Source organism: Lissotriton vulgaris, unplaced genomic scaffold (assembly GCF_964263255.1).
Source record: "Lissotriton vulgaris unplaced genomic scaffold, aLisVul1.2 SCAFFOLD_310, whole genome shotgun sequence".
In the NCBI taxonomy this organism is placed as follows: domain Eukaryota; kingdom Metazoa; phylum Chordata; class Amphibia; order Caudata; family Salamandridae; genus Lissotriton; species Lissotriton vulgaris.
The window spans coordinates 336,687-363,182 of NW_028254046.1; the positions used below are offsets into that span (position 1 = coordinate 336,687).

The 26,496-nt window shown below is 46.7% G+C and overlaps 1 long non-coding RNA gene across 1 annotated transcript in view; it reads left to right on the forward strand.

Moving 5' to 3' along the window:
* Positions 1–8,004: 8,004 nt before the first annotated feature.
* LOC147660675 (uncharacterized) overlaps positions 8,005–26,496 on the forward strand; it is a 76,103-nt gene continuing 57,611 nt past the window's right edge. Inside the window, exon 1 of the long non-coding RNA XR_015306213.1 lies at positions 8,005–8,252. This is a non-coding gene — a long non-coding RNA (uncharacterized LOC147660675). The remainder of the gene's footprint in view (positions 8,253–26,496) is intronic.

Sequence of the window (26,496 nt, forward strand, 5' to 3'; positions counted from 1 at the left end):
GCAATTCACGGCAAGGTTTTGGAAGGCGTGGTGCTCCTCCCTTCATATTGAGACGGCCCTGTCCACGAGCTTCCATCCTCAAACTGATGGACAGACTGAGCGTCTCAACCAAACATTGAAACAACAATCTGCTGGATGATACGCAGTTCGGTTTCCGCAAACACCACGGCACAGAAACCGCTCTCATCAAAGCAGCTGATGATATAAGAGTCATTTGTGATCAAGGAGGAACTGCTTTACTAGTTCTCCTGGACTTGTCAGCTGCTTTCGACACGGTTGACCATAAGATCTTGGTCGACCGTGTCGAGAGGATGGGCATTCAGCTCACCGCTAAGGATCTACTTGCCTCCTTTCTAGCCAACAGAACCCAGGCGGTTACACTGGGCCCCTTCCAGTCGGCTGACCTATCGTTACCGTGTGGGGTACCTCAAGGCTCATCCCTAAGTCCGACACTATTTAATATATACGTGTCGGACCTCGCTAGTGTCATCAAAGCACACGGGATGAGCCTAACCTCATACGCCGACGACACGCAGCTGGTGCTGGCTATAAAGGGCGATGGTCAGAGAGTGGCGGAGAGATTCCAAGGTGGGATGATTGCTATCGGCGAGTGGATGGCAAGGAATTGCCTGAAGCTTAATTCCGATAAAACGGAGGTGGTGATCTTTGGCAATCTCTCCCCGGTCTGGTCGGAAACCTGGTGGCCATCGGCCCTAGGCACACCTCCCTGCCCCACGGTCAAAGTCAGAAACCTAGGTGTTACTTTCGATGACCAGCTTAACTTCATGGCCCATGCAAACAAGGTGGCAGCCAATGCCCACTTCAAGCTCAGAACGGTAAGAAAAATCACACCTTATCTACCAGACTCAGCAGCTAAAACATTAGTCACCTCCCTAGTGCTCACATCACTAGATTACTGTAACGGTCTGCTGCTCAATGCTCAGAGCAGAGTTACCAAAAAACTACAGACCGTGCAGAATGCTGACGCTCGCGTACTGGCAAAAAAAACCAAATTTGTACCCATTTCGGACACGCTCAAAAACTACCACTGGCTGTCCATCCACAACAGGGTCAAATTTAAAGCTTTGTGTACGGTATACAAATCATTACAGGATCAAGGACTATGTTTCCTTAAAAAGCAACTGATTCCTTATAACCCATCGAGAACGCTCAGATCCACCTCTCTCAACCAACTAGTGGTCCAACGTAGCCGTACAGTTTCCTGGGGCGATCGCCGCTTTACAATTGCGGCCCCCAGACTTTGGAACACCCTACCTAACCATATAAAAACAAGCTCCACACTTCTTTAGTTCAGAAAAAAACTGAAAACATGGTTATTCAATCAGTAATTCACAGCTCCGTACTTCCTGATCATGGTGAGACATCAATGCATTTTCAGCGCCGAGACGCCTAAGGGTATTTGTACGCGCTCTACAAATGGCATTAAATAAATAAATAAATAAACAATTCCTGAGGTGTTATGTGTCCCAGGGTAAGAACAACTGGGTGGAGTATCTGTGGCTGGCGGAAGTTGCGCACAATAATGCAACACATTCGGCCACGAAGGTCTCTCCTTTCTATTGTACCTATGGGAGATCTTCCCCGGTTTCTTCCATTTTTGCAACCCTTCAAGGAAGACAAGGTGCCTGAAGCGGCGAGGAGAGTTTCCCAACTCAAGGACATATTGGAACAGGCCCAGAGCAACCTGAGAGCTACGAAGGTGGCTTACAAAACCTCGGCGGACAAAAGGAGACGCCCTGGCCCATTGTATCAAGTAGGGGACTGGGTTTGGCTGTCCACCCGGAACTTCAGATTCAGGAAATACAGCGTCTTCAACCCCCGCTACATTGGTCCCTATCAGGTGATGCAACGTGTCAATCCTGTGGCGGTGAAACTACGGTTGCCTCTGCATCTGCGTATTCATCCTGTTTTCCATGTGTCTCTACTCAAGCCATCGACAGCGGTTGTGCAACGCCTTCCTCCTCCTCTGGTGGTTCCTGATGGTTTGGAGTACGAGGTGGAAGGTATCTTGGATTCTAGGAGGCAAGGGAGAGGACTTCGGTATCTGGTGGCCTGGAAGGGCTACGGACCCGAGGAAAACTCGTGGGAACCGGCGTCTGGGGTCCATGCGCCCCGCTTGGTGGCTGAGTATCATCGGAAATATCCCTTGCGTCCTGGCCCCCTTCGGCACTCTAGGTGAGGGGGGATGTACTGTCAGGTTCTGGTCGCGCCTCATCAACGAAAAGGGTTACGGAAGGAGATGGAACTACGTTTCCCAGAATGCCAAGCTTTCAGGAGGCGGGGTATATAAGGAAGACACGTCCTCCAACAGGCGTCGGATATTTTGGATCCTGACCGCCAATGCCAGGTGACGTCTCGACGTTCTACGCTGTGTGCGAGGGACGGAGAGGTTTGCTGTACCGTTGTGTTCTTGGGTCCTCTGTTGGCGAGCCTTCTTGCATCGGCTCTTGCGGAGGACATCTATAGTTAGCTTCGTTCAAGTTTTGCTTTGTTTCGTGTCTCCGTTGGCGAGCCTTCTTGCATCGGCTCTTGCGGAGGACACGACTTGTGGTCCTGTTATTATAGTTTCTCTGTTTCCTTTTTTCCTCCGTTGGCGAGCCTTTTTTCAACGGCTATTGCGGAGGAAATACCTGTGTTTGTTTATTTGTTACAACCCAGTAATTCTCCGTTGGCGAGCCTTTTTGCAACGGCTATTGCGGAGGAAGACTGGTATAGGTCCCAGGCTGGGGACGAAGGAGCTTGTCTCCAGAAGTTACCGTGCAACCTTACAGGTACCTCTTTTCATACTTTACTTTTGGGTGACGTAACCCACACATTTGCTTTTGGGAGAGATTGTGTCACGTTGTCTTTAGCTTATCAAGTCTACTACTCTTCACCACCTATGGGAAGGGAGAATAGGGTATGTATACCAAGTCTTTCCGGTCATAGAGGGAGTAGAAACAAGATAACGTGGTGTGTTACAGGAGTGATTCTTTGTGTGTTACAGGGGGAATCAGATTGCATAAACGAAAGTGTATGTTCTCAGAAAGACGAGAAGTATCTACTGAGTTACTGCGGGCCACTTTCGATTCACAGGTAGAGAGCTGTTCGTGTCCGACCATCCGATATTATATGGTGTGTTTCTCGTAGAGCCTGTACCAATCATTGTGTTCTCTGTCTTCACAGCTCTCCCTCCCCGCTGTCCCCTTCCTTTCCTTCCCGTTTTGCCCTCATCTGATCCTTCCTTAGCCCACGGCTATTACAGCATTCGGGGCTTGGATAGATCAGGAGGTGGCCTATTTAACAACACGCTGATCCTGAGGACGGAGAGGACAACAGATGGACTTCTTGTAGCCTCAATTATTATCTTTTTCTTAGGCACCTGTCGATGAAATGTACTCAATTTCAATTTCCTGATAAACCTGAAGGTGTCCATTCTTGTGTCCGCATAATTAAAGTTGCATGGGGGACAATACGATAGTCCTAAGCTCAGAACTGATTCCTCTCCTGGACTTAACTTCAAATCTGTCAAGCTAATTATTGCATTGGGGTTGCTGTTTGAGCCATGGAGCGGTTTTGGAATCGGTTCCAGCGCCCTTTTGCCGGTTTCTTTCCCCTGATGCCGCCTTCTTTTGCTCCTTCTGCACCTTTGACTGCGCTTGTAGTTTTGTCTTTGGCTTGGTTTCCAACCTGCACCTGAGGGCGCAAGGTATCTCTCCGATCCTGGCAGAGGAAATTGACTTCTTCTGCCAGCGAAAGTTTGGTAAACCCCAGCTGATGTGACGTGGCTGCCTCCCCTTCAGGTTCGCTTTCAGCTGCTGAGCTCAGGTCTGAAGCTGATATGGACAAGGTGGTTGTTTCCTTTAAGGCTCTATGTTGAGGATTGTTGTTTCTGGCCTTAACCGCATCTTAGCTGCGTGCAAATGTAAAAACTTGCCCGTTGAGGTAGTCAAGACGGTCTCTCTCGAATTTAAAAGTCTTTCTCTTTTTAATGACCTCCTCGTCCTTTTTCAATCTGGCCATCATGTCTTCTCTTAACTTTCGCATTTGATCATTCATTTCCAACTTCCCAAGCTCTACTTCAAGTGTCTCTATTTCCATTTGGATTTTGCCCGTTCACTCTCGGCATACTTTATCAAAATTGCCATCAATCTTGTGGAAGAATTGAGATTAGATTCAGCCCATTCTTTTAGCATTGCTGGGTCAGGTTTGTCGTAGCTGGGGGCCAAGGTAATTCATAGCCCCCGAGGCACTCTCCCAACCTGCAGATATCGGGACAAAGACCGGTGCTCCCACCACTTGGACTGTGCAGAGCAAATTAGTTTCTCCGACTTCTTAAACAAGTACCGAGTGGTGGGATTGCCAGTAACTGCGCTCATGTATGTTGCGGATAGTGACCCCCCCGCCGGGGAGTCCAAAAACATAGTTTCCGCCATCTCCTCGTGGTCTCGCAACACGTTTGCGGATATTTAGGCAATATGGCTGTAAGCAATATTAGTTTGGCACTCTATCAAACGGCCGCTGGCACACTACAAATGTCTTCTGCCAGACTGCAGCGCACACTCCTTACCGGCTCTTCCGTGTGGATACTGCCTCAACCAGACTACCGGCGTTGCGTCCTGTCAGCCGACACGGAACACGCCGGCTTCGGCACACGGGTAGATCAGTCAGCGGCGTCCGGGGGCTCTTGCGGCTTGTTCCTAGCTGGAGTTTTGTATTTCCTGTTCTGGATGACCAGAGAGGAAGACGCTTCCTGCCGCGCTGCCCAAAATACAAGGAGGGATTCTGCTCGTACCTTGGAAGCTGTTTGGTATGGAAATATAAAGTAAATAGTCACCTTCAAACGTTTCTTGAATCAAAACAAATGACGAAGAGCAGACCCGGAATCGAGTGCAAGATTAGAGTGCTTTTATTTCGCCCAGCCTGTCCGCCATAACGCGTTTCGCTTCCCCTGAAGCTTGATCACATGACATGTTGCGTTAGGAAGGACCAGTATTTAAAGTGCAAGTGCTAGTCAATCAGAGTTGAAACAGGCAATGACATAGAGAAAATACTATTATCCTGTAGCAGTTGATGACTTCATCTTTTTCGAGCTACATCGGGCTTGTTCACAAATATTTAAATAAAAATACAATATTTAAATTTCATGTTTACATCAATAGTTCATAAAAACCATATTTGTTTAATTCTTAAAAACCTAATTTGATACATAGTCCGCTAAAAATAATTTTTGGAGCAGTACTGCCCTGAACAGTGCAAATTGACTGTGAAATACAGATATGCTGTTCACAAATAGCTACATCAATGGATAACTCAAAATCCTATGCCTAATGTGGCATGCGCAGATTGAGGATGCAGGCGGAGGAGATGGCGTTGAACTGTGATTTCATGGTGAGCTTGTTGTCAATCATAATTCCGAGGTATGATGGCGTGATCGAAGGCGTAGGTGTGGGTCCCAGGTCTGATGGCCACCAGGAGTCGTTCCATGTGTTGCTGCTGTTGCCAAAGTTCAGTTCTTCTGTCTTGTCTGTGTTCAGCTACAGGCAGTTGTCCTTCATTTAGTTAGCGATATTTGTCATGCAATTATATATATATATATATATATGTGTGTGTGTGTGTGTGTGTGTATGTGTGTGTGTATATATATATATATATGCACACACATCATGTGATGCACGTGTGGGAGGAGCGGCCCATACGTGGGGTCAGAACCAACAACATAAAAGAAAACCAAAAATACAAATGTGGTGTGTGAACAAGAGTACGCCAGTACTCGAAACGTTGCATTTTGCAGGCTTGTGAATAAATAACTTGCCTAGATATCGTGGGGTCCGTCTCTTCTTTCGCCGCGCAAAGTGGAGGTCTGAAGATTTCTTGTGATATATAAATACATATATATATATATATATATATATATATATATATATATATATATATATATATATATATATATATATATATATATATATATATATATATATATTATATATATATATATATATAATGCACTAAAATGCATTTGTCACGCATTATAGCTTCTCGACCTAATAAATGTGCAAGGAAGCACAGTAGGAATAATTACTCAAATCTGCCTGGTTGCGCTTGGGCTTGCAGCCCTGTCAAGTGTAACTTATCACTGGTTACTCTATCGCAAATGTACTAATTTTCCTGCATTCGCGCACTGAAGTGAATTGTCACGAAAAAAACACTCTCTTCTGGCTGAGCGCTGTTAGGCGGGATGGTGTACCGATGCATTTACAAGTCAACTAGAACATTAGCACATCCTGTGTTAATATCAGCTGTGCTCAGCAGATTGTGCAGTTAGCTTCTGTCTGGGGTTGTTAATGGTGACTTTCTTGCCACATTTGGAAAACAGTCCTCCTTTGCCATATACCGTGTCACAAACAGCAAAAGAGCAAGGCACAGGGGCTTCACACGGCGATCGGGAGAAAGCCGCATTCTTCCAGGGTGGTTTGCTCGAGCATCATGGAGATGCAGAGTCCTGATCAGGGAAGGTGATAGTTGGGATTCATACGGTGAGAAGAGGGAGTCAGTCTGCTTTTACTGGCAGGTAAGAACCTCTCAATTTCTAAAAGTTTTAGCTCATCTCACAGCGCTGTGAGTTTTTTCACAACATGAACCATGTCACTAGAGGACGTGACCTTTGAGCGTTTCTTAGGTAGAACTGTGCTGCTATAGGAAGCATTATTTGAAAAAACTTACACAGTGGAGAGGACCAACAGTCACAGCTCTTTTTCCTAATCAAAATGTTTTTAAGTGCTGTGACAGTATCCTTGTGGATGATGCAGCTGGCTGAGAGTGACGAATAGAAGAGGAGGAGTACTTGAATCTGGAGGTCAGATAAACCAACGTCCAGCGTAATCGACATCCTACCAGGACAGGCATCAGGATACTAGTTTTCTACATAGTACTGCCTTCCTCCCTGCTCAGACAGCGTTGTTATCATTAGGAGGAGCACGCACAATAACAATTCAAACAAGTTTCAAACACTTTGCCAGACTCAGATGCATGGCAGTATAGTCCACAAAGCATTTTGATTTCTGGTTCAACAACAGTTCCCATGCATTATAATTTTTTTAATACACTACTGCTAGCTGCAGCAGTTTCCCACTTCTGCTGCTGGCCCTTATGTTCTGGCATGATTTATGTGACACAGTCCACGTGACAACTTCGGTAAGTCATAACTTTTCTGACAATTACCTAAAATGTGAAACAACAACTATGTGAGATGGTGTGCAGGGAGAAGCAGTACGTCTGTAACATAGCTGCCAGGCCAGTTTCTAGGGGTACTGACCCCTTGTGCTAGTCCTGGCTTTTTAGCAGGAGCACTTTGTATTCAGGGAAGACCATAACATTTTAGGAACATTGCAGCAGTCCATTTCATTTACATTGGACTGAAGGGGCTCATTTCTGACATGTATCTCATTACACAGCACTTCTAAAAGTGTCACTCAAAGTGTCACACAAAAGAAATTCAAATGTCACACACAAGCACACTAAATTCTGGAAATGCCACACATAAGCAAGCTGAAAATTTGGCAGCTATGTTTAAGATGTTATTAGAGTTTATCATTGCTCAAATGGGTGTAATTTTTGATAATTATATGTTTCTCTTGTCTTCATTGCTTGATTTTGCTCTTGCTGACTGTCACTTATAATTACACTGAAATTAGGAAAAGGTCACACAAGAAATCTGAAACCTTGGCAGATATGTGGTTCCCCTTCCTTATAAGTACCTTATAAAAGGGATTTTTCTGCTTGTTTTAATCACAATTAAGTTTCACTCTAAGTCAAACGAGGCATGGAATGTCACTCCTAAACACACTTAATCGATGAATAATGTCACATGTGCAATCTTAAACCTTGGCAGCTATCCAATGAGGATGAACAAGGAAGTGAGGAGGATAAAACGCGCCAGTCTGCGTGTTTACGTATGCGTGCGCGAGGGCGGATACATCAATATTGAGAGCAGTGACTGACGGAAGCGCGCGTGGCAAGGCCTCGTCTTTGGCACTAAATGCTAATGACTGAGGCCAGGGATGCCAGCACCGATGGCAGACTGTCTGTCATTCATTACACTGCAGGCGGCGGTGCCAGCAGCGGCTTCTGATGGCTAATGAAAAAGACAAACCTCTCCAGGGCGCTGAGCTGCAAGGATGAACGACAACACGACGCAGACAAATGTGCGCGTGATGTGCAAAACTAATACCCCTTCCTGGAACATAACAACGGTATGAGAAACTTCACGGGCGCGAATACATTCAGTAAAGTATGTACCAGTAAGAAATGAGTTTACAGTGTGCGTGCAGTATTACATCATTCGTATTACATTTAATTTTAATTCAGTGCTGCTTTGAGACCAAGGGACATGCATTCTAGCATAGAAGTACAATAAAGTTCAGTTTCTATCATGCTGCGCTATACATTTTGTTAATATTGTAGTATTTATGACCTCAGAACCAGTCATTAATACCAGATATTGATCTAACTTACATTGTAAGGAGGAGCCAATGTCAGCCATGCTTGTAGCACATGAAGAGACCAGTCCACCTTCTGTCTCTCCTCTGGTTGTCCATTGTAAGAGAGCGAAGCAAAGGCCCAGGGAAGGTAGTTATGGACTGTGTACCAAGCCATCTGATTGGCCGTCCTCCTCTTAACATTCCAATCCATGTCTATTGGAAATTCTATGTCAGGACAGGAGGCTCCGATTATGCTTTCTCATTTCTTTAATGAAATGCTCAGCAGCCAATGAAAAAACAGAACTACAAATCCCATGAATACTTGGGAACAACCATAGAGTATACACTATATAAGTTCCAAACACTAGTCCGTCTTCCTCTTTCTTTGCTGCTCCGCAGCCAGTTAAGTCTATTTACATTATTACTGCTTATTTGCTGTTGTGACTCTTATTATTGTGGTTGTTCATGCACTTGCCTTATCTTGCGCTTTGTGATACCTGCGCGGCTTGTGTGTGCTGTGTTCCGGTCCGCCCTTCGGTGTGCCGGTAATTTTTTCCGTCCGTTTGCGGCGTGTTGTTGGGAGCGCGTTGCTCGCCTCCCAGTGTCTGGCCGCTTGTGCCGGTCGCTTTCAGTGGAGCGGGAGCAGGGGTCCGCGGTTCGCATTGAGAGCGCGAGCGCTCTCGAGCCGGTGTTGTTCTGAGGCTTTGCAGCGTCGCGCATGCGCGCTGCTTTATTTCCGGCTCGAGGCTTTTCTTGTCACGTCCTCCTGCCGGTTGAGTGAAGGAACGCCGTTTGTCTGCATTCAAGCCCACAGCCCTGAACTTTTGACCCCGCTTGACGCCGGAGCACAGGAAAGTGCTTCGGTTGTATTGTTATTGTGCATAGGCTCTGCCTAGAGTGTTTTTTGTCGGCAGGCTTGTCTCCCTCCACATTCAAATTATTTTTTCATTGAGTTTTTACCTCAGTTAAGCCTGCTTTGGGGTTTACACTCCCCCTTTACTGGTATCTCAGATACTCCATATTTACTACAGTCTTGTGGGCATTGACTTTTGCATACTGTTGCAATGGCTGAGTATTATGACGCAGATGAAGACTGTTATTATGATGAGGAGGAGGATACTTCTCTTGAATATGACTTAGTGGAGGAGTTGGATAAAGGTGTTCAACTTTTAGTTAAGAAGGCACTGGTAAGGGCTATTAATCCCCTTAAACGCCATCTTAATGAATATGCAATTCAACAGGGCTGGTTGCCTCCTTCTCAAAAATCCGCAAAGTCTCCTGGTAACCCTCACAAATTAGATTTTCAGAGACTGGCGAAGGTTTTATCTTCAGACAAGCCCAAATCTTCTGCGTCTCTTTATGCGGAGGAGTCCGACCATGGTCAAGCCTCTTCAGGTCACGATTCTCCTCCTAAAAAACGTCTCCGCAAGGAGCATTTTGTTGACGCTCTCGAGCGTCCCCCCCTTCTCAATTTTGAGCCTGAGGACATTGTCCATCCAAATTCCACGTCATGGCTGCCCGCTCCAGCGGTGGCGGCTTATCTGGAGGCGCATGTTCGCCAACCCTTTGAGGCGCCTGTTCGGGCTCGGCTTCGCTCTGAGTGCCCGAGGCCTGACCTGGCAGACCATATTGCTGAAACCCCGGAGGTGGACCCTATGATGGTCACCTACCTTAAAAAATATTCTAAAGACCCCAAGAAAGGCCTGGACCGCTCCTGGCGGTCTTGTCAAGACAAGCTAATGGACATATTGGGTCCCCTATCCAAGATACTGGACCTAGGTTTCAAGGCCAAGGAAGCCTCGGCGACAGTTAACCCTGACGAACTCATCGAATGGGCACAGAGGGCCGTCTGCATGTTTGGGAACGTTAATTGTGCCATTTCAGCAGAACGTCGTCGATCCATTCTCCTGAAACTGGATCCAAAGTTAGCGGAGTTGGCCACCTCTGAGGCAGGTCCGGAGGCGCAGGGCCTTCTTTTTGGACAACCCTTCCTCAAGGAATTGACTAAATTTGTATCTGCCTTTAGCAGCATAGATAAAGCACAGGCTTCCTTGCGCCAGGCCATGCATCCGGTTTTCACCAAGGCCGGACGACAAAGGGGACGGTCGTTCGGCCGTGGATCTCAACAACAGTCCCAGAGGGGTGGCTCGCAGCATCGTGGTGGCCAATACGACTCTGGCTACTCCAACTTTTATCCTTCCAGAAAAGGAAAAGGACAATACGGCAAGGGACGTTCCGGTGGCCACCAAGGCCAATATCACGATTCCGGAGCTACAGGTGAGCTTAATTCAGGCATGCGATGTAATGTTGGGGGGCAGAGTGCAGTATTTTCTGAACAATTGGCGCATGATCTCCAACGTTGCTTGGGTGTTAGAAACCGTTCAAGGTTTCAAGATCGAGTTCTATCATCCAATTCGTCAAACCTGTCTGCCGACCCCTCTACTTTTTTCCGGTCACTCTCAGACTTGTCTTTCGGAGGAGATCAAAGTGCTCCTCTCCAAAGGGGCGATTGTTCCGACCCAACGCCATCCACGGGGCTTTGTCAGTTCAGTCTTTCTGGTCGAGAAAAAAGGAGGCGGGTCTCGCCTAGTTCTCAACCTGAAGGACTTCAACAGCGGAGTGATCTACAGGCACTTCAAGATGGAAGGTATCCATCTTCTGCGGGATCTCCTTCGGGAGGGAGATTGGATGGTCCGTCTGGACCTGAAAGATGCTTATTTATCTATCCCGATTTACAAGCCTCATCGCAGGTTCCTACAGTTTCAATGGCTGAACCAATGGTACGAATATCAAGTTCTTCCATTCGGCCTTTCGTCAGCACCATGGTGCTTCACGAAATTGCTGAGGCCGGTTGTAGAGCATCTTCGTTCCAGGGGGGTTCGTTTGATTATTTACCTGGACGACATTCTTTTCCTGGCGGATTGCCCTCTCAAGCTTCTGCAGCACCTGGAATGGTCCATCATTCTCTTGCAGTCTCTGGGTTTTCTAGTCAATGTTCCCAAATCGGTTTTGGTTCCCACTCAGTCTATCGATTTTCTGGGATTTCAAATAGATTCTTTGACTTGTCAGCTTCTTCTGCCCAATCAGAAGCTCCGTTACATCCGGAGGGAGTTGACATCTGTTATTTCCAGACAGACTGTGTCACTGAGGTCGTTGGCACGAGTGGTAGGTCTTTTAGCGTCCTCGATACAGGCGATTTTTCCAGGCCCTCTTCATTACCGGGCGATGCAACGCCTGAAAATTCAGCATCTTCGGAAAGGTCTCCGCTATTCAGATCAAATTCCTCTCTCGGAGGATGTGCGGATGGAGATGCAGTGGTGGCTAGACCACATGGAGGCCTGGAACGGTCGAGCCCTGTTCGGGTCATCTCCGGAACTGGTAATCGAATCGGATGCCAGTCGATGGGGTTGGGGAGCCCGTTGCGGGTCAGTTTCGACAGGAGGTCGTTGGTCTCCTCAGGAGTTGTCTCTCCATATCAATTGCCTGGAACTCCTAGCGGGTTCCTTTGCGATTCGGTGTTTCTCCCCCCTACAGGCGAATTGTTGCATTCTTCTCAGGATGGACAATGTTTCGGCAGTCCGCTATATCAACAAACTGGGCGGGACACGGTCCAAGATATTAGCGGAGATTGCCAAGGATTTTTGGCATTTTTGCCTCCACCGGAAGATCACAGTTATTGCAGAGTATCTCCCGGGCCGCGACAATCAGGTTGCGGATTGGCACTCCCGTCATCTTCGGGACTTCAGCGACTGGAGACTTCACCCTCGAGTCTTCCGTGCCATTCTTCGACTTTGGGGCCAGTGTCACCTAGATCTTTTCGCCTCTCGCCTCAATGCACAGCTTCCCCTGTTTTACAGCTGGAGACCGGACCCCTTAGCGCTGGCCACGGATGCTTTTCTCCAGCAATGGCCGTCGACTCTATGTTATGCATTTCCCCCGTTCATGATGCTTCCCAGAGTCCTTGCCTACACCAAACGATTTCGAGCGGAGCTGATTCTGATTGCTCCCTTATGGAAGGCTCAAGCGTGGTTCCCGGTTCTCTTGGAGATGTGCTGTGCTCCTCCTCTCCTTCTTCTCCCGAAGCGGAATCTATTGCTGGATCCCCACGGAGATCCGCATCCCCTCATTCTCGCCGGCACTCTCCAGTTGCTGGCATGGCGAATCTCGGGGAACGTTGGTCTGTCCCAGGCATTTCTAGCGACGCTGCCACCTTCATTAGTAACGCCTGGTCTCCCAATACCCACGAGCGATATCGAGGAGCCTGGAAACGCTGAAGTGATTGGTGTGTTCAACGGGAGGTTGATCCCGTTTCAGCGGATATCAGTTTAGTCATTAATTTTCTGACCTCTCTGGCCACTTCTGGCTTGGCTTACAGAACTGTTAGTAGTTTTCGTTCTGCCATCTCGGCGGGCCATATCCATGTCGATGGTAAACCTGTTGGTGAACACCATTTACTTTCCAAACTCTTGAAAGGTATTCACCTCGCGAAACCTCCCACACCGAAATATGTCTCTTTGTGGGATGTTTCGATCGTTCTAAAATTTTTGGAGGCCTGGCCTACTAATCTTTTGTTGTCCCGCAAACAGTTGTCTGCAAAACTGACCATGTTACTGTGTCTTGTTTCTTGCAAACGTGTTTCGGATATTCGTGCTCTAGACCTTGCGGGTCGCTGTTTCACCCCTGAAGGTGTTACTTTCACTCTCTCTAGGAGGACTAAAACCAACACCTCCTCCATAACGTATCCTTCTTTTCCGGATCACTCCAATCTTTGTGTTGTCCAGTGTTTGAAGGATTACGAGGTAAGTACTGCTTCTTTACGCACTGACATGCAGGGTCAGTTGTTGATCGCTTTACAAAAGCCTTTCCGTCCTGTTGCACCGGCTACTCTGTCTCGCTGGGTGCGTTGGCTCATGTCTGAAGCAGGCATCGATGTTTCTGTGTTTGGGGCACATTCTGCTAGGGGAGCAATGGCCTCAAAAGCTTATTCCATGGGTGTTACTCTATTTGACATTATGAAGGCCGCAGACTGGTCTTCGGATTCTGTTTTTAAACAATTTTACTATAAACCAATTGTTAGTATTGCTTCTGTTGTGGTGGACGAGCTTTAAAAAAGCATAATCGGAGCCTCCTGTCCTGACATAGAATTAAAAATTTGCAAACATTCGTGACAAGAATTTTCAATTCTATTAAGGACTAGGAGGCGAGGATTATCCCACCCTATTGTTACCATGTTGCATTATCATGTATTGTACAATATTGCATACTGTTGCAGTTGTTATTTCCTTGTTTCTTTCCCCCCCTGATCTACTTTGATTATTATTTTTCTACATTATTCGGATATTACGACTATATGTCTTTTGCAGGTTCTGACCAGAAGTGATATGGTTATTCTGCCTCGAGAGTTTCCTCTTCCTCCTTGTTCACGGACCCAGGATGCCTCCATCTTCTGCGACAGGATCCTTTGGATTTCGGCAGCTTGTTTGGAACTTTTATTGTTACTGTACCTGGGATTGTTTTTTGATGTGGATCTGATTACCCAAAGAAAGAGGAAGACGGACTAGTGTTTGGAACTTATATAGTGTATACTCTATGGTTGTTCGCAAGTATTCATGGGATTTGTAGTTCTGTTTTTTCATTGGCTGCTGAGCATTTCATTAAAGAAATGAGAAAGCATAATCCTCGCCTCCTAGTCCTTAATAGAATTGAAAATTCTTGTCACGAATGTTTGCAAATTTTTAATTACTGCTAGCATTAGACACTACCATACAGATAAGAAAATAAAACTCGGCTCTAAAGTCCACTTCGCTATTTTACTGGTGGGGTAAAATAAGTTACAGAAAAAAAACAAAAGACAACTGAAGGTTAGTGATTTTCAATTTGTGGGAGGCACGGTTGACAGAAGTGGATAACATGATTTAGATGAAAGATCATCCGATGTACAATTTTCACCAAGTTTGAGCATTTTGAACAGGTGACCTGGAGTCAGGGTCACATATTCATGACCATAAATAGTAACATTGTAACTTTATTTGGAAATGTTTTTATTAGCATATGTAGACTTCCCACATTTTTTAATTCTGTAAAGCGAGCAAAACAGTAAATTATGACAAGAGAATCAACGTACAAGTTGAGCTATGACTTAGATCAAGAAAAAGAAAAAATGGTGAAATATTCAAGAAAAAGATAAGCTGGTGAAATATTCATGCTGGTGCAAAATACTCAAATTCAGTTATCTCACCTTGTCATTTTTATGATGAAGTACGATGTCAACCCATGTGTAAACTATTTCCTGATACTTTGTGTGTCAGCTAGCCTCATAATAGAAAAGTTTAGGCCAATCATGGGTTATCAGCACAAACTTTCAATTTTCCCATGTGTCCCATTAGAAATATGATCTTAGAAGCTCCAGTATAAAGCTGTGGTCAAGAGGGAGGAAACAAGGACAGGCCAAGTACTTCAAAGTTTATTTCGGGTAACTAGCCCATAAAACATATCAAATATCATACAAAACACACTTATAAAAATATGTATATATAAATAAATAATCTTTTTAAAAACATCACACAAAAAAGATACATTTTCAGCAACCAGGGGGAACTGATGTATCAAAAAATCTTTGTGTGAAACATCTAAAAACATAATCTAGCCTTTTCACAGCCCAAAAGATCCATGGCAGGATGCGACCTGTGGAGAAATATTTAGCAAAGACCACTAAAAGCCCGGTCTACCTGGTATAAGGGCCCAGAGAATCAAAACAACAATAGCTGCGATGAAATGTATGAAAAAGCTAAATGCATTAAACCTGTCCTGGTAACAATTTACCAGCATAAATTGGATTGATCAGTAAGTAACTAGGCATAACAGGAGAGGGGTTGAACATAAGAAATCAAAGCATAAAGCCGCCCTCTTCCCGAATAACCACTCAGCCTATAAAGAGCGAATAAGGCCAAAATATTTTGGGGAACTAGTGCCAGATCATTGAAGTCGGTATGCCTCTGTTGCGTCTCACACGTAGACCGACGCATGGGGTCTTGATCCAAGTCCGCCTAGGCCTAACATATGCTGGCAAAATAATAAAATATGCTCAATGTCCTAATCCCATAATTTCAAAAAGCATAAGGATGGTGATTTAGTGCAGTTATTTTTCCAATTGCAAGTGAATTTGCTAACCAGCAAAATACCCAGCCTAAACTTTATCAAACATGTGCGAGCTTGTGGAACTGAATTGCATCCATGTATGATTCCAGAGCAGGTACAGGTTGAAGGCATAAAAAAGTCTCCCATCAGACCTCCTGAAGTTATATTATAATGGAATTTGCTAAGTTTCCTGCTCCGGTAAGCAGTTTTTACTGTTGACCTGGCACTACCGTTTATTGAAGCCAGGTTACTCCAATAGGCACTTAGTCCCAGATTGGCAAGGGGAGATTTGACATGAAAAAAACAAGGGATATGGTGGGCTTTACCGGTGTTTAGAACTTATTCTACAGCTAACCTATATTGCTGTGGCTCGGAAGTAGACCACAACCTGACTCAATAAATGAGAGGTTTTAAAGATGCTGTCTCACCTAACCTTTTGAGACCTAGATAAAAAAAATAAATGGGTCATGGCGGTGCTCTAGGGTAGATGAAACAAATATCTAAGAAAGATGTTTTCCCTGAGAGTCAAACCTCTAGTTTTTTCATTGCCCCTTGTGTCTGCCCCGTACAGGGCTGCAGCCTGTGCCTTTGCCCCATATACTTCTATAGCAGGGGAGACAGATATGGGGGTAGTTATCTTATGTCTCTTCCTTATTGCTGAAGCACTGTGGAGTAATGTAAACTTACATTTTTGAATGTGGGATTTCCTAACTCTAGATTTATCAAGTCTGACTCCCAAATAGTCAAATTTATCAACCATCAGCAGAGTCAGCCCCTTCATCTGGAACCCTCCTCTACTAGATCTATGGGGTTGGAATACTATGACCTTTGTTTTTGTGGAGTTTACTTCTAGGCCTTGGTGATCAAAAAAATCGGCAAATTTAATGAGCAGATTTTGAAGCCCAGATAGGGTCTAATCAATTAATCAATCAGGATTTATAAAGCACGACTAATCACCCGATAGGGTATCCAGGCGCTTGCAGGTCCAGGAGGTTTATTCAAACAGCCCTGTTTTGAGGGTCATTCAGAATTCCAGAATTGAAGTGATGGTCCCGAAGTGCGTGGGAGGCTGTTCCAGGTCTTTGCTGCAATGTGGGCGAAGAAGCGTCCTCAACGACTGCTTCAGTAGATGTGAGGGAGTATGGATAAGTGAAGGGAGGTGGAGAATAATCATCTTGGCAGTTGGTGGAAGTTCAGGCAGTGGTTAATGTAGGTAACGTCCTTGGTTGTGTAGAGCCTTGTGTGTGTGGGTAGGCAGCTTGATTTGGCATCTCTTCTGTACGGGGAGCCAGTGGAGTTTCCTGAGGTGGGGTGTGATGTGGGTTCGTCTGGAAAAAAACGAGGATGAGTCTGGCTGTGGCGTTCTGCATGGCTTGAAGTCTCTGTAGGAGGTGTGCAGCAATTCCTACGTAGAGGGCATTGCCTATAGTCCAGTTGGCTTGTGATGAGGGCTTGTGTCATGATGCGTCTCATGGGTAGGGGTAGCCACTTGAAGATCTTACATAGCATGCACAGAGTGAGGAAGCAGGCGGAGGAGACGGTGTTGATCTTTGACTTTATGATGAGCTTGGTATCATTGATGATTCCAAGGTTTCTGGTGTGGTTGGAGGGAGTGGATGCGGGTCCTAGATCTAATAACCACCAGGAGTCATTCTATGTGTTGCTGCTTGTCTGTGTTCAGCTGCAGGCAGTTGTTCTTCATCCAGTCAGGGATGTGTGCCATTCATCTTTGGAAGCTTATTCTGGTGGCGGTGGGGTCAGGAGTGAGTGAGAGGATGAGTTGGGTGTCGTCTGCGTGAGAAACTATGTTGAGACCATGGAATCTGACAATGTTGGCCAGCGGGGCTATATATGCGTTGAAGAGTGTGAGGCTGGGTGATGAGCCCTGGGGGATACCCCAGGTGATCGTCTTAGGTTCACAGGTGAAAGGTGGGAGGTGGATCCTCTTGGTTCTTCTGGTGAGGAAGGAGGTGATCCATCTGAGCGCATCTCCTTGGATACCGATGTGGTGGAGTCTTTTGATCAGTGTGTCGTGGGATACAGTGTCGAAGACTGCAGAGTGTTCGAGGAGGATCACAGCTGGTGTTTCTCCTCGGCCGAGGAGGGTGTGGATCAGCAGCGGCCCGCGCAGGTAAGAGCGGTGTGGTGGGGGGATTTTGACAGACGGCGAGGGAAAATTAATTATTTATTTGATTTTCCCTCGTAGTCGTCTGTCGAATCCCCCCTCCCCCCAACCCGGCCTCACCGCCCTTACCTGCACGCGCCACACCTGGTTCGCATGTTGTCGGCGGCTGCGATCAGGGCGGTTTTGGAGATGTGATAGATAGGGAAGCCGGATTGGGAGGCTCTGAGTAGCTGGTTCTGCTCCAAGTGTGTCATGAGTTGATTGTTGATAATCTTTTCCAGGACCTTCTCTGGGAATGGGAGCAGAGAGATTGTCCTGTAGTTTTTGAGTTTGCTGGGGTCAGCGGGCTGGTTTTTGGGTAGTGATCTGACTTCAGCTTGTTTCCAGGCATTGGGAAATGTTGCGGTGGTGATAGAGATGTAGAGGAGGGTGGTGAATTCCTGGCCGATCCATTGGTTACCGAGGTTGAAGATGTCATGTGGGCAAGGGTCTGGCGGAAACTCCAGAGTGGATGGATTTAATGGTGGAGGTGGTGCCCTGGGTAAAGAGGATATTCCAGGTGCCCAGTGTGTGGTTTGTGTCGGTTACGATGATGGCATATCTGTTGAGGACGTCCGTTGGTATGGGTTGGGGTTCAAAGTTTCTGTTTATGGTTGCAATCTTGTCATGAAAGAAGTGCGTGAGGTTGTCTCACAGCTCTTGTGAGTGTGTAATGTTGTTTTCGCTGGCAGCCGGGTTAGAGAATTCCTTAACGATGTTGGTGTTGTTGTGGCTGGTTTTGATGCGTTTAGCAAGGGCTGTCTTCTTTGTTGCCCTTAGCAGGCAGTATTAGAGGTTGAGGGAGGTCTTGCAGGGTGGGTTCAGGGTAACAACAGGGTATTGTCTTCAGAGTGCAATGCTGGGATGGAACAACCACCCATCCTGGGGGCGCTGTGAACATAAGTGCTTAGATAGTTAACAGCATCCTTTATATACAGAGAGAACAAGGTTGGAGAGAGGATGCATCCCTGCCACACCCCACTCTTGGCTGGTATATGAACAGTTAGCTCACCACCCATCCCCACCATACCTGTGTGAAGCTGTTTCTTGTGTAATCTCATGAGTACTTTAAGCAGTTCAGGATCAATATCCATTGCTGCAAGGGTGGACCACAGTTGCTCTCATGTAATTAAATCAAAAGCCACCCTATGGTCCACAAAGGCTATATAAAGCTGGTCCCTGGACAGCCTGAGATATTTAGCAACAATCCTATTGAAGAGAATGATCTGGTCGATTGTACTCACCCTATAGCAGAAACCGGCATGAAAAGAGACAGAATGGAGGCCTCATCCATCCAAGTAAGTAGTTTGGCAGGGCCAAGTAATGCAAAAGGAAGAGGGGTCACTCAGCAGGCCAGGGGAGAAGCGATACAGTGGGTTGGTGGAGAAGCATCAAGGCAGGCCAGGGGAGAAGTAACACAAGGGAGAGAACACAGGAAAAGAGAGCACCACAAAAGCAACCCAAGTGTGGGTTGATGAGAGAAGCACATGGGAAAGAGAGTAAAGTGAAAAGGGACAAAAGCATGCAAGGAAGAAGGTAGAAACGCATACACTCTCATGATGTGCTTAAACAAAAAGAAAAAGGAAGTTAATCTTCACCAATCCTTGTGAACACATATATTATTTGGATATTTTCCCATAGGCATTATGCTGTGTTCCCCATGATGTCAAGTGAGTAGACCGAATGCAAATGATTGTGGTATGTAGTTATTCTATACAGGTCACACACTGATTCAGTTGTCTCTCTTTCAAGGTTCAGTTTTTTCTATGTGCATATGCACTGTGGTTTAAAGTATAATTTAAAATATATAGCAAAAATATTTACATAGTTCTAAACAATTTAATGATTTATTTATAGTGATCATTGCCCAGATGATGAGTACCTTTTTTACTGGGGTGTTTTCTGTTATTTAAATTAGTATACAAACGGTTGATGAATCTTTTTTGAGTCTGTGGCACTACAATCCTTTCTTGAAATAGCTATGATGTGACTGAAAAGCACCAATATTTCAGATTACAACTATAGAGACAGTTTCTGTTCGAGAGTTCGAGGTTAAATATCTTTCACAAAAATACAGGTACGCGCAGAGGCCAAATTTGCCCTCTGTCACTTTTTCTTTTTCTGCGAACAAAAGAGAGTTGGCTAAAGATGCCAAAGGAGCCGAAGCTGTGTAAAGATTAGATGAACTCTTGTTAGGGTGAGCATCAAAAGCAGAAGACACATTGCTGCAGGATTAAAATGAGAGATATGATGATAATCAGGTAGAGCACTAGGCAAAAACCCCATGTAAGTAGGAAGGTGTGAGCATGCCCATGTCTGTACAGGAACTCACCTATGTCTTTTAGGTATTCAGGAGCATCTCTAGAAGTGCTACCAACTTCAGTGTTGGGTTCCTGGGAGCAGGAGAAAAGGAAGCGGTATACGAAGAGCCTGACTACAGGGACAGAGATTAATATGAGATTATGAACAGTGCTGAAGCCCAGGTGACTGTCTATGGACGATGTGGTAGAAGTCAAAATGTACTACCGTACTTTCAGCAGGAGCCAGTGAGCAGGCTCTGACACCTGTGAAAACGCGACCCCTACAAGGTCATGTTAATTCCAAATTTGAGTCTGATTATTACCCCATGGAGCAGCGGTCTGCAGATGGCTGCAGTTTGGGCACTTCACTATTGGCTGTCAGTGGGTACTTCTTTGACAAGGCCTAGGGTTATTTAGGAGATGGTCTAGCACCAGGGGACCAAGATAAGGCCATGTTACCCAGGTCCCTCTTTCAAAGGGTGCCTGGGGTATCCAATTTGGGTTGCTCTGATTGATTTAGCATCTGACTTACTCGTTGACCGAAGGGGGCTCCCCTGGTATGAGGGAATGGCTGAGTTCACATAGGCAAGTACTAAGTAGGGGTCATAGTGGTCATCTGGAGGTACCAAATTCCATTTTCTTGGTGATTGTGCTTTACGGGCCAGCGTGGTGGGTAACCATGATTTTGAGTCTTTCAGACAGAAAATTTTATTTCTAACCTTGTATTGATATAGATGTTCAATATAAAGGATATGAATATTTAGAAGTGTGTGAGTATCAAGAAATTATATTCATGTATCCTTAGAAAAATAAATATGACTCGATAATGTTTCATTGCTTTCATGTGGGGTGGGGAATGGGGCTGGTGTATCCGCCCAGATGTCATTCCCACTCTACCTCAGAGGGTCCCTTGCTTGTGTTAATGTGAACTCTTGTCTCTGGAACCAAGCTTGAGCTTTAAAATCCCCTTTTCAGGCAGACATTCAAAAGATGGGAGCCATCTGGACTGTGTTTCATCATTAGGTGCATGAACACACAGGACTACAGTTGCTAGACTGAAGTTGCTATAGGGTAGTAGAAGGCAGAGTGGGCACCGGCTGCTGCGACAGAAATCTTTGGTGGGTGCAGTGCCATGCAGATCCACTCGTCAGTCTATTACATGTTCATCAAACAAATAGCCAGGGCAAGAGGCACACACAGCACTCTTGTGAGGTGGACTGTGAGAGGTCAGCTCACAGCACCTCTTGATGAGTTGCATTGGAATATTGAAATGCATGAGTGTCCCTACTGTGGTGCAAATGTTCCACCCTACCCAAACTGAGATGGATAGCAATTATGAGGTAGAGGAGCACAGTGACTGGCTGCTCTCCTCTGCTACCTTTGGACATAGTGTCAGAGTAACTGCTTGACTGTTAAAGTAACTGTGTGACATGACGTTATTCCCAAACCATCACCCTGACGCCAATGATTCCTGACAGACTCGCAAGCAACATTAACACTTGGGCCATGGCTGGCCTTCGTCTTCTTCTGGTATAGAACATCCAGGAGCATTTTATTCAGAGACTGCCCACCATCTTTTAAAAGTCCCTGCCCCCACTAATAAGTACTGGGGCCACCTACCATCAACCACCAAAACAAAGTAACTGCTGCCCAGACCCCTATTTTTCAATATCACTTTGCATGCTCTAACTTTTTAGCCTGAACTTGTACTTTTTAGAAGCAAAACCACAAGCGTCTCAGATTCCAAGATGCTGTTGGTGAAACATTCTGGACTGTCTGATGGACACTGATTCACTGGAATACCATTTTTAGGTTTCGGCTACCGTCCCACTGCATAAGCAGTGGGTGGGCGGAGCCGAAATCTTTTGTTAGTAGTAGGGGGGCCTGAACACGCCCCTCTTCTCCATTGGCTGGCCTCGTAAATGCTGGCCAGCCATTGGAGGAGAGGAGCGTCACTGAGTTCAGGGCCCTCCTTGACGCGATTCGGGGGCGTTTCCGTGTCTTTTTTTAAGTCACGCCCTCTCCTCTTCCCATTGGCTGGAATTTTACCTTCCAGCCAATGGGAAGGGGAGAGCACGCAAACACGCCCCCAAATCCCAAAATGACCTTGTTTTATTGGCTACTTGGATCCCGGGCGGAATCCGACCTCCGCAGCAAGCTGAAGCGTCAAGGAACAGAACGGTAAATGTGGCTGCCGCCGTGCCCCTGTTTATGTAACATATTCTGGTACAACAAGTGTATGTGTCCTCAAATGCATTTTGCGAGGTTGCTCGGCTTGTGTTTAGATTGTTTTGTAGTTTTATTTAGAGCGAACTGGTCCTGAAGGTATTGGAGCGTGAGCACTAGATACATTGAGCAAGGGTTTTAGGCACGGGAGATTAAGTAGTTTGCCCAGAATCACACGCAGTTTAGCCGACGCAGAGACTCGAGCCGGGGATGCTACATCACGTACCCAGCCTCACTACTCCAGGTGAGCACGTCTCAGTATTTACCGGAAAAGCTTCGCCTTCTGAAGCAGCTGAGCGGCTGCAAGAGTGTGTGGCGCACACTGGGGTCGTCTCTACGAGCCTTTGAGCCCGAACGTTCTCCACGACTCCGTCCGCAGGTCTCTGTGATTAAAAATGGATGCCGGCGAAAAGAAATTCGCAGGGGGAAAAGGAGGAGAATGCTGCCCGTGCCATGAGCACTCCCCCCTGCAGCAAGCGACAATTACAGGAGGCCCGGGCTGAAAACACGAAGAATGAGGCGACCGGGAGCTCACCCCGCACCTCCCGTGCCCAGCGTGTGTGCCCCCCTACGTGGGGCGAAGAGAGCGCCAAGCGGTGCCCGCCTGCATCCACCGCGGCGGAGTGCCCCGGAAAGCGGAGACCCCTGCGGAGCCCACCCGCGGGGTTGAACAAGGGCCGGAGGTGAGCCCGGGCGGTATACTGCCTGGGGGGCGAGCAAGCCTGAAGCGCCCCCCCCCCCCCTTGTGAGTTATTTTAAGCGGTGCCCACCCGCATGGTCGTGGCGCCCTGCCGGGCGCGAGAAAGCCGACAGCAAACACACAGCAAAAGCAGCGCCAGCGGAGCCCACCCGCGACCTGCCTGCAGCGTCTCCGGTCCCCCCCACCCCCGCAGCGCAGCATGTGTGGTTCGTAGTTGCCGCTGCGAGGGTGAATTGACATTAAATGTGAAGCGGAGCGAAGCCCACCCCTCCGTTTGCCCTACAGTGCTGCACCAAACACCCGTGGCACAGGACGCCACTATTGAAACCCCCCACCAGGCAGAAGCCAAAAGGAAACGCACCCCGCTATTTCACACCCGCGAAGAATCAGGAACTCCGCCCACTAGTGCCTGCAACCCGGTCCGGGGAGGTCCGCAGCGTGAAGGGAGCTGCCAGGGCCGACCAAAGCGCCTCAAGCAGGAGAAGAGACGGGGCGGCGAAGAACTGAGAGCCCGACAGCAGCCCAACACTAATCCCCCCCCCCCAGAAAGCTCTGTGTGCAGCCAGCGCCACGAGGTCAGGAGAAAAATCCCAGTACAACTGATGCCAATCCCCGCTCCCGCGTACCGTGGCGAAGACTCCCGGTGAACGCACGCACATAAACATATAGAAGGGCACACTGCACAGCTAAGCGATATTTAGTTTATATCTTGCTGAACGATGAGCGCTTTAGTTCCACTGATCAGGGGCGTAACACAGGCCCCTGCAGCCCCCGCGTTGCGGGGGTCCGCGCTCCAGGGGTCCCGCGCTTCAGTGGCCCCCCACTCTCAGCGGGAGCCAGCAAGCCTAAATGCCGCGCACTGCCTTAAATGGTGCCCGCAAGGCATGCCAGGGCATCTTCTTCATTAATTAATTAAGGTGTGCAGGCCCAGACTCTTAATTAATTATTGGTGCGCACTGCGCAGGCACGGGCCTCGAAGCCTCGACAGTCAGGCCCTCTGGGATCTTTTTATTTAAAGTTGGGTGTGTGGCGCCCAGTTCGTTCCCCGCCTGCGCGTTCTTCAGGGTGTAGCATAGGGGGTGAGGCTGGTGACCAATGCCGTTTTCATGCGTATTGTAATTGAAAGTGCGGGTGACCAGTGAGATGAATCGGAGGCATCCTAGGACCCAGGCCAGCCGGAGATTAGTGCGAACTTGGAAGGACAGTGAGGCCGTCGGGCATCATTTAATTATTACAAGCCCCTGCTTGGCTAGCCTTGCCCTCTTACGCTGCCCGCTCGCACCTACCTGCTCTGAGCAGACAGCTAAGGTGTGTGTTATGCTGCTGGAACTTTTCGGTGCTTGTTTTCAAGTTGGGCCACCAAATAACAGCCCTGCCTTCATTAACTAATTGACGAACGCTACAAATGCCTTTCGCAAGTCCCTCCAACAGTGGCCGATATGCTTTACGTGGTGAGCAACCCTCAGTGATCATTTACATTGATTTTCATTCAGGTTTGTTCTGTGGGATTTTTTTTTAAAGACACAGTCGGTACACAACCGGAAGTACATACCACAACGTGTTAGGTTTTCACAGCCTGAATTTCATACCATTTTTTAGATCCTGCTTTGGCCAGACCTTTTATTTTAAAAGAAAATACATCTGTACAATATGCTTATTTAAAGGGACTCTCGGCCAACTTTCTTCGTCTATTGGGCCGTTGGTGTAATTCACATTTTGCACACAGTATGGGGAAGGGGACCATATCTGTCAAGTTTTCACTTCACTTTTGTGGGACATTTACAGGTCTTCAGTCATTTATGAGTGACATTTCACTGCCTTATGTGTGCACTTTAAGCGACACTTCATAGCGAGTAAGCAGTTGTTTTGATTAAATAAGGTAATATATGTAAGCAGCCATTTTTTGTCAAATGTGACAAACTTGAATCGCATTAGAACAGATGCTATGCTCATGACGTTTTTCAATCACTAGCTATCCCTATCCTTACTGGGCACAGGGCACTTGACTCCTATGCTACACACTGTTCTTTCCACTGTGTAATTCTGGGCATGGTGCTGATGAAGGATTTATTAAACCACAACTGATGATTAGTGATATGTCAATAAAATCACATAGCAGCAGTTAGTGACTACCTGCAGAAACAGATCTCAACATTTAAAAATGTGAATCATTCTGCGTATACTTTTAATGCCTCCTTGTTAAGTATTTCAAGCACCTTAGGTGTCTCTTCCTTGCAGAAGTGAGCCAAAATAGTGAAGAGGCCTTTTTTGTTTGTGGCTGTGACATGTCCAGGGCTTAATTTCAAGTTGTGTGTTAATAGAAATCATGGGGATAAAAATGTTCATGCGAGTTTATTTTTCCATAACACTTCTTGTAATAAATATTGTGACAAAGGACAAAGAATATACCTCAAAACAAAGACACATCACTCCTCTTTGTCACATGATTAATTTCTACAGACCTTTTTATTATTGCGGTTCCATGTTCTTGGAGTATCTTGTTGTTCTAATGGGTGTACGTTCTGATATTTATATGTTTCCCTCGTCTTCATTGCTTAATTTTGCTTGCGAGAAAGTGTCACTCATCATCGTTGAATGTCACTCATAATTGTGCACTGGAATTATGAAAATGTCACACATAAGCAATCGGAAACCTTGGCACCTATATAGAGGTCCTCTTCCCTTACCAAATAATCCATTGGCCCCCATACGCACACAGTGAGTAAAAACACACGTACTCATTATCACATGCACAGGTCAGCGCCAATCAGCTCTGGCCCTGCTTCAGTTGTGTAACAAAGGCACCTGCAGCCCCCCACGGAGTGGGTTGGCCCCAAGCTCCATAGGGCCCCTTCAGAACAACACCCTGGCTTGAGCGCGCCTGAGTGAATCTGAAGGGGGCTTCCTCCGTGTACTTTGCTGGGGGGCCCTCTCAAGTTTCGTGACGCCACTGCCACTGATTGTTATTTAGGAGCTGAAAACAGGAGTATTATATAATTTGCTGAATTGAAGATTTTTTTCCTTACATGGCTTCAATTAATGTGCTACAAAACATTTATTTGGTCACCTCTGTTTCTCGATCATTCTAGTGTTCCATTAGACGTTTCTGCGTATATGTTAATTAGCCCCTGTAAATATCGTTTAAATGCGATGCTTGACAGGGAAGCTCAGTGCCTGGTGTGGTGGGGGTGGTGGCGGTGTTTAAGAGGAGGAAAGTTCGATTTGTGTCTGTGGGGGGGTGTTCTCAATAGGGGGCACGGGTAGCCCTAATCCCTCTGGGTAAGAACCCCTTGCTCACAAACAAGAGACAGCCCATAGTCCTAAGGGGGGCTCAGTACTCTGTGGGAAAGGGGGAGGGGGGGATGGGACACGAAATGCCACTGCCTCCTCTCCCTCCCCACCCCTCACACTTTGTGTCGTCATCTCCCAATACTTTTCCTTTTTAACTTTAATATAATCACAGGCTCTCTGCACGAACTGTTATTGCAT